General features: G+C 54.2%; 1 pseudogene; it reads right to left on the reverse strand.

Moving 5' to 3' along the window:
- Positions 1–782: 782 nt before the first annotated feature.
- LOC149869082 (uncharacterized) lies at positions 783–8,504 on the reverse strand (annotated as a pseudogene).
- Positions 8,505–8,887: the final 383 nt, after the last annotated feature.

Raw genomic sequence — 8,887 nt, forward strand, 5'->3', positions numbered from 1 at the left:
TCCAGCAGGCAATGATCACTGTCGCCCAGGTGGTCAAGCACCCACAGCCCCCTCACCAGGTCATCACCCATGGCCAGCACCAGGTCCAACATGGCGCCTCCCCTGGAGGTCCTGCATTTGGGCTAGGAACCTACATGAGTGGTCAGACTTGGCTGACTGCTCTTCCCAGCAGATGTCTGGAAAGTTCAGGTCACCCATGATGACCACGTCCTTTGACCTAACTACCTCCGTGAGCTGACTTAAGAATTCCTGGTCTAGCTCTTTCCCTTGATTGGGTGGTCTATAGTAGACCCCCACCATTAAGTCTCTTTCCCCTCGACTGCCTTGTATTTTAACCCAGAGTACTTCTGTGTGCCCCTCCTCTGACTCTGTGCTACCTGGTGAGGATGTGTATTCCTCCTTAATGTAGAGCGCCACACCCCCACATTTCCTCCCTGTCCTGTCCCTCCTGTACAGCCTATAGCCCTTGATATTCACTGCCCAGTCATGCATTGGGTCCCACCACGTTTCAGTGAGCCCCACTATGTCTGGGTTGGTGTCAGCTAGCAGGAAGGTAAGTTCCTCCTGCTTGTTTCCCATACTATGAGCATTTGTGTAGAGGCACTTGAGGCCTCCAGTGGATGTTTGCACTGGCCCCCTAATCACAGCATTGCCCTGGCCCCTGTTGTTTACCTGTGTATATGTTCCACTCGTCGGCCTAGGCTGGGCTGTACTTGTGGGTGCTGTTTGTTTTAGTGTTCCAAGGCTTCCTCCTCCCTTGTCTTCCCCTTCCCCAAATAAGCCTAGTTTAAAGCCCACTGGAGGAGATCCGCCAACCTAGAAGAGAACATATGCTTACCTTTAGGGGAAAGGTGGAGCCCATCTCACCCGAGCAAGTCTCTCATCATGATGTGCGGGTCGTTGTCAAGGAAGCCAAAACCCGCATCAAGACACCATTTCCAAAGCCGCCAGTTGGCCTCTGCGATGCACATCTCATGCCTTCTTCCACATCCGCTCACTGGTAGAACAGAAGAGAATACCACCTGTGCACCTATCTCCTTCAGTACGCCCCCCAGAGCGTAGTAGTCCGCCATCAGGTGATCAGGTCTTCTCCTGGCTGTATCATTAGTACCCACATGGATTAGGACCATGGGGTAGTAATTGCTGGGCTGGATCATCCCCATCACATCATGAATCTTTGCTCCGGGTAGGCAGTAGACCTCGCGTGTTGAGGGGTCCTAGCAACAGATGGGGCCCTCTGTACCTCTCAGGATGGAGTTGCCTATGACAATCACTTGACGCTTTCTCCTCTGGGACTGCTTAGCTCCTTTGGCCTGTTTGGAGCATGGAGAGTGTGGAGTTGCCTCCTCTCCAGTTGCCTCCTCTCCCTCCTTCTCCTCCAGTGTTGTCAGGGCCTTGTACCTGTTCTCCAGCCAGCCTGGAGGAACTGGTACTGCTGTGTTATGAGCAGCCTAGGTTCTGGAGGTGACCATCTGCCACTCTGCAGTGGAGGGCACTTCCCGAGGTACTTCTTCCTTGGGTGTGTGGCCCTGCAGGGAAAGGAAATAGCCATCAATTTCTTCCTCCACCTCCCTGATTCCCCTCAGCCTGCTAACCTCCTCCTGGCGCTCCCTCACCTGTGCCTCCAAGGCCCTAAGGCAGGCGCCTGCAGGACAGGCATGGGAGTCCCCAATCCCTGCCCCCTGGGCCTTGCTGGGCAACCCCACAGGCCAGGAGGTAGGGGACACCAGCTCCCCCATGGGCTCTGTCTGGGTGGAGGCCTCAGACAAGCCCCGGGTAGGCTGCTTCTCCTGGGCAGGGGCCCTGGCAGCACTCCACATTAACACCATCATAGGAGCTGCTGTTTGTCTTTAGCTTAGTGCAGTGCCTTCACCCTGCCCTAGTAGGAGTCTCCCTCCTGGTCCTTCCTGCTCGCCTGCTGGTGTGAAAGCCAACACAAACACCAGCGTGCTTCGCACACTCTCTTTGCGCAGTACAGCTCCCTACCAGCTCAGCTAAGAGGGATCCGGCCGGCTTCCCCTCTGGATCTGGCTCAGCTGCATCCAGTCCCTCTGCCCACTTACCATAGGGGGATTAGCTGCTGCTGCCCCCGCTGCTGGCACTGCTGCTGCTGTGTCCACCTTTGCCTCAGGTCTGGTAAGGGGGCACACGTGCGTGTGGGACACATGAGTGCCTGGATCCCTCCTCTCCCTTCTGCTCCTGGCTCCTGAGCACCAGAGGCTATGTCAAACTGCAGCTTTTAAAGGCCACGGTTTGAATTTCCTGCCGCTGCCCCAATCAGCCAATCAGGCACTCCGGTCTTCCCAGATGTGCCTGCCAGCAGTCCCGCCCCCTACGCTCCTCCACTGGGGGATCTGGTGCCTCTGGAGCCGGCTCCCCAAGGGTTAACCCCAGGGGTGCTCCCTAGCTTGGGGGGGACAGTCCCCCCCTAGCCCTCCCCCTGTTTGCACACTCTGTTTGCACAGTGCAGCTCCCTACCAGCTGAGCTAAGAGGGATTCGGGGGGCTTCCCCTCTGGGTCCGGCTCAGCTGTGTCCGGTCCCTCCGTCTACTTACCTTACGGGGATCAGCTGCTGCTGCCCCCACTGCTGGCTCCACTGCTGCTGCGTCCGCCTCTGCCTCAGGTCTGGTCAGGGGGCACACGTGCGTGCGGGACACACGTGTGCCTGGATCCCTCCTCTCCCCACTTCTCCTGGCTCTCGAGTGCCGGGGCCTATGTCAAAAACCACATCTCCACGTACTGCTCAGATCTATATTGAACTGAGGCCCAATTCAGCACTTATCCCATTGTTAATGAATTATTGAGAGAAATACTGACCTATCTAGAAATGTTATATATTAATATTGGCTGCTGCATCTACATCAGTATTTTGCCACAATCAAAGACTGGAGAACATGCAAGAGAATTTCATCAGAGGGGCATGATGTTGCTCAGAGGCTTGTGCTGTGGATTGTTCAAGGTAACAAAATCCAACTTGGTCTGCTGCATCAAGTTGCTTGTAACACTTATCACAGGTACATGTGACTGCGGAATGTTTTGGAGGGACTGATCATTAGAGGGTGGAGAAAGACAGGGAGGGTTTTCTGTAAGGAGAGAGAGAACAGAGGGAGCTAGCTGTGACAGGAGGTTGACCCCAGGAGATTTGCACTGGAATTTTTATGGGAGTTAGGTGGCATTCTCAACATAAAGCAAGGATTTAATCAGTTTTCATAGATTTCACAGACATTAGGGCTAGAAGGAACTTGAGAAGATCACTGGGTCCAGTCCCCTGCCCAAGAGGCAGGAAGTCAACTTGGGTCAAAGGATCCCAGCAACATAGGCATCTTAATGTTTCTTGAAAGTGTCCAGAGCCTTATTTTATTGTATTTCATAGATTTCATAGATTTCATAGAGATTAGGGCTGGAAGGGACCTCGGGAGATCATCGAGTCCAGCCCCCTGCCCAAAGGGCAGGAAGTCAGCTGGGGTCATAGGATCCCAGCAAGATAAGCATCCAATTTACTCTTGAAGGTGTTCAGTGTAGGTGCTTGTTCCAGACCTTGGGGGCTCAGACAGTAAAGAAATTCTTTCTTATGTCCAGCCTGAAATGGTCTTGCAGGAGTTTGTGACCGTTCGACCTCATCATCCCTTGGGGCGCTCTGGTGAACAGACGTTCCCCCAGATCCTGGTGGTCACCCCTGATAAACTTATAGGTGGCCATCAGATCACCCCTGAGCCTGCGCTTTTGCAGGCTAAAGAGTCCCATGGCTCTCAGCCTGTCATCGTAAGATCTGTTTTCCTGACCTCTGATCATGCGCATGGCTCTCCTCTGGATTCTCTCAAGCTTCTTCACATCCTTTTTGAATTGTGGAGCCCAAAACTGGATGCAGTACTCCAGGTGCGGCCTCACTAAGGCTGAGTACAAGGGGAGAATGACATCCCGGGATTTGCTTGAGAAGCATCTATGGATGCATGCCAGCGTTTTGGTCGCTTTACTAGCCGCAGCATCGCATTGCAGGCTCATGTTCATCTTGTGATCAATGATGACCCCCAAGTCTTTTTCTTCTGTAGTGCTAACCAACGTAGCACTGCCGAGCCTATAAGGGTGCTGCAGGTTTTTCCTCCCAAGGTGGAGAACCTTGCATTTTTCGGTGCTAACATCATGAGGTTCTCGTCTGCCCATTTGCTGAGCTTGTCCAGGTCACCCTGGATCACCCGCCTATCTTCTGGCGTGGATGCTTTGCCCCAAAGTTTGGTGTCATTGGCGAACTTGGCCAGTCCACTCCTGACTCCAATGTCCACATCGTTAATGAAGATGTTGAACAGGATGGGTCCCAGGACAGAGCCTTGAGGGACCCCACTGGTCACAGGGCACCATGATGAGTGACTGCCATCAATCAAAACCCTCTGGGTCCAACCACGGAGCCAATTTCCCAGCCAGCGGATCATGGTTGAGCCAAGGCCACAACTGGCCAGTTTGGCCAAGAGGTGATCATGGGATACCAGATCAAAAGCTTTTTTGAAGTGAAGATATATGACATCAATCTCTTCTCCCTTGTCCAGGTGATAGGTCACCTGGTCATAGAAGGAAAGGAGATTGGTCAAGCAAGACCTACCCACAACAAACCCGTGCTGGCTGTCCCTTAGAATGTTAGCCTGGGCCAGTCCCTCAAGGATGGCCTCCTTAATAAACTTTTCTAAGATCTTCCCCAGGATAGAAGTCAGGCTAATGGGCCTGTAGTTAGCCGGATCCACTCTCCTCCGTTTCTTGAAGATCGGCACCACATTGGCCTTCTTCCAGTCTTCGGGCACTACACCAGAGCACCAGGAGTTTTCAAAGATCCGTCCCAGGGGCTGGGCTATGACGCTCGCCAGCTCCTTGAGTACCCTGGGGTGCAGATTGTCAGGGCCAGCTGACTTGAAGGTATCCAGCTTCTCAAGGTGTTCCTTCATGAGGTCAGCATTGATCGCCCTCACCCAGATTTCCCTGTCCCATAGCAGGCATGGGCATCCCGTGTGACTGATGAAAGACTGACGCAAAGTACCTATTTAATAGGTTGACTTTTTCCTGGGCGTCAGTTGTCAGTTGCCCCATCTGGTTTAGCAGGGGTCCAACATTGCCCTTGCTTTTCCTCCGGCTCCCCACATATCTGAAAAAGGACTTTTTGTTGTCCTTGATGCCTGAAGCTAGTTGGAGTTCAGTTGCAGCCTTGGCTTTCCTGGTTTGGTCCCTGCAGGACCAGACCAGCGCGGAGGTGAATCCCGTCCTCCATCCTTTGTAGGCTTTCCTTTTTAGCCACAGTAGGTCCGCTAGGTCTCTGGAGAGCCAGGGGGGCTGCTGTGCCTTCTTGCTGCCTTTCCTCCGTGTTGGAATAGATTTAGCTTGTGCACTGAGGATCGCTTCCTTGAGAAGCAACCACCCTTCTTGAACTCCCATCTCCCTGGGGTCATGGTCCCTGAGGGCCTGACCGACAAGCCTCTTGAGCTTGTCAAAGTCGGCTTTTCTGAAGTCAAGGACTTCTGTGTTGCTGACTGACTTGCCAGCTTTACGGAGGATGGTGAAGGTGATCAGCTTGTGGTCGCTGTCACCCAACTTCCCATCAATCACTAGGTCGCCGATTAGGTCGTCCCCCATAGCCAGTACCAGGTCAAGCAGCGCTTTGCCTCTCATCGGCCCATAGACTTCTTGAGTCAGGTAGAGGTCATCCATGCACGAGAGAAAGCTTTGCGCCTGCTCAGATTTAGCTGAGTGATCTTCCCACGAGATGTCCGGGTAATTGAAGTCACCCATGACAACCAAGGTCCTGGAGCAAGTGGCCTCAGTCAGTTCCCGGGCGAACTCCTGGTCAAGCTCGGGACTTTGAGTGGGAGGTCTGTAGTAGACTCCCACCGTTGTGTCCCCTGTGCCGAATTCCCCACGAATTTTTACCCAGAGGGTCTCTAGCTGTCCATGCCGGTCGCCAACATCAGCTTTTAGGGACATGTAGCTTTCCTTCACATAGAGAGCTACACCCCTGCCCCTTTTGTCAACACGATCCCTCCTGTATAGGGTATAGCCCTCTATACCCGTGGTCCAGTCATGGGTGGAGTCCCACCAGGTCTCCATTATCCCAATGACATCATATTTCTTTGCACTGAGCAGGAGGACGAGCTCGTCCTGCTTGTTGCCCAGGCTCCTGGCATTAGAGTACAGGCAGGCAAGTGTGCCCTTGGGGGCTCTTGCCTTGCCCACAGATTGTGCCAGGGCTGGGGCAGGGGTGGGCTCCCTTAAGTGCCCCCTTAAGTGCCTTGGTCCGCTGGCTTTGCAAGGGCCGTTCAGCGGGCCAGCAGGGGCAGTAGTCCCCCCATCCCCCAGCGGGCTTAGTTTAAAGCCCGGTGGAGCAGGTCAGCCAGCCTGGCTGAGAAGAGCATCCTCCCCAGGGGAGAGAGGTGGAGGCCATCTCTTCCCAGCAGCTCACTGCCTCTCTCTCCAAAGAGCGGGCTGTGGTCATGGAAGCCAAAGCCTTCCCGATAACACCAGCGCCGCAGTCTTTCGTTCACCGCGTGGATCCTCCTCTCCCTCCTCAGCCAATAGCCCAAGACTGGGAGGATCGACGAAAACACCACCTGAGCTCCCAGACCCCTAAGCCCCGCTCCCAACTCCCTGTAGCACCTCATGACCTGGCTGGGGGTGCTCCGAGCCGTGTCATTGGTGCCCACATGAATAAGGAGCATGGGGTAGTGGTCTGTGGGCCGGAGGAGCTGCGGGATCCTCCCCGCAATGTCTCGGATGCGGGCCCCCGGGAAGCAGCAGACTTCCCGGGCTAAGGGGTCGGGGCGGCAGATTGCCCCCTCAGTGCCCCGCAGGATGGAGTCTCCCACAACAAACACCTTACGCTTTGTCTTGGGGAGAGCGGGGCCAGTAGCTGCAGTCGAGCCTGGGTTGCCTGCGGGAGCTGGCAACTGCGTGGGCTCTGCCGGGGCTGCAAGAGGTGCAAACCTGTTGCTAAGCTCCGGCGGGGCAGGGGCCTTGGTGAGGCGGGCCTTGAGGCCCTTGACCACCTGGTCCATGCCCCTGACTGGGCAGAGCGGGAGGTCCCAGAGTCCTCCTTAGTCGCGGAGGGAGACGGAGCTCTCCCCTGCGGCTCCCGGGGGAGAAGGGCCTGTCAGTAGGAGTCTATCTCCTGCTCACAGTCCCTGATGGCACGCAGTCTCTGGACTGTGGCCTGGAGCTCCTCCAGCTGGCACGCCAGAGACCCCAGTAGGGAGCACACCCCGCAAGGGGAAGTGGCCATGCTTCCGGGCCCCAGAGCCTGAAAAAGGGACAGGCAGCTCCTGCAGCCAAGAGCCAGGGGCTCCATCTGCGTGGAGCCCGGAACCATGGGCTCCGTCTGGGTGGCCGTTTCTGAGGTGCCCGATGAGGGGGCCGCAGAGCCCAAGGGGACCCTCGGGGTGCGTCGTGTGCCCATCCGTGTTATGCATCTGGTAGGCTGGCTACAGCTGGGGCTGGCTATGGCTGGGGGGGGGGGGGTCGCAGGCAGGGTCTCATGCCCTCCCACGCCCTCCCCTGCGCGAACTCTGCACTAACTCGAGCACCTGTTTATGCAGCCTGTTCGCACGGCTCCCTGAGGGGCTGGGCCAAGTAGGGGCCTGGGCGGGGGCTTGACCCAGCCCGGCACCAGGCAGCCGCCTCCTCCCAGCAAGCAAGGAGTTAACCCCTTCCCACCACGAGCCCGCTCACCTCCGGCTGTGCTGGGGGTCGGCAGGGGGCTCGGCGGCTGCTGATGGGGTGTCTGGGGGGCTTCGGGGGAGCGGGGGCACGGCGGGCTTCACCCGCACGTCTCTCACCGCTCCAGAGCCTACCTGAGTGTACTCTATTGTCAAAGCAGTTGACCACTTTTTCTGTTTTATACCATTTGTTATTCCTTGTAATAAAGGCTTTTGGTTTTTTTGTGACTTTACCAAAGTGATTTCTGAGCAAATTAATAACCTGGACATACCCATTCAGCAGCATGGGGGACCAATGAGCTTATACAAACCCAGAATGCAGCTCTGGGAGTATCCCAGTACCCCAGGGTTTTGTCATGACACTTAACAAAGATTACAGCCAAATAGGCAGGTACAAATGGAATTACGTAGAATAAAAGAATTATGGGTCCCCAAAGCTGTTACTCAAGTCACAGGTGGCCATGACAGGACCATGCAGTTAAATTTAGAAATGGAAAGCAGTAGTCATAGCTGAAATATGTTCTGACTGGTTAATGTGATGAGATTGCCAACTCATCTTATATAGACAGACGTCATCTACCTAGGATTCACAAGGTGAGAGTAGTGGACTGAGAGGAGCAAGCTTTACTATGAAGGCTGTTACTTTCTATTTCTCTGAAGGAGTAAAAGGCACCATGACACTATTAAGCCCTCATTGTACTTATCTTGAAAGACACTGAGCAGAAAAATTATGAGAAGGAATCACATCACCTCTTCCACTAACTTCAGCTAATGCTTGAAAAATACCTGAGACATGCCAATGGGATCCTCGTACCACATCCTTCCTGATGTGTCATTTTCCTTTGTCACTTTATTTTTCCCCCTCCTGTTTTTCTCTTTTTGCCTTTGTCTATTAAGACTTGGTGGGCTAACAAGACAGATCCACCTTTCCAACACTGTTGGGACCTTGCAATGAGAAAGGCAGCAAAAGCACTGCCTTCAAAAACTCAGTGCTGATAAAAGATTCTGGTGTCTTGAAACAGATGATCAGACCATGTGCTGGGCCTGAATTTCTCTAGCACTAAGGTTACAAGTAAAACAGACAGACAGGAGTTGTATTCCCTGTCTTTGCCATTCTTGCCTTTCTTTTTTACGTATATTTCTTCTTTTTTTTGCACACTCAGAGTATGTCTGCATCATTTGTAAGAAACAAGTGGCTTGAT

Source organism: Crocodylus siamensis, chromosome 3, assembly GCF_052110815.1.
Source record: "Crocodylus siamensis isolate JL-2025a chromosome 3, ASM5211081v1, whole genome shotgun sequence".
NCBI lineage: Eukaryota > Metazoa > Chordata > Crocodylia > Crocodylidae > Crocodylus > Crocodylus siamensis.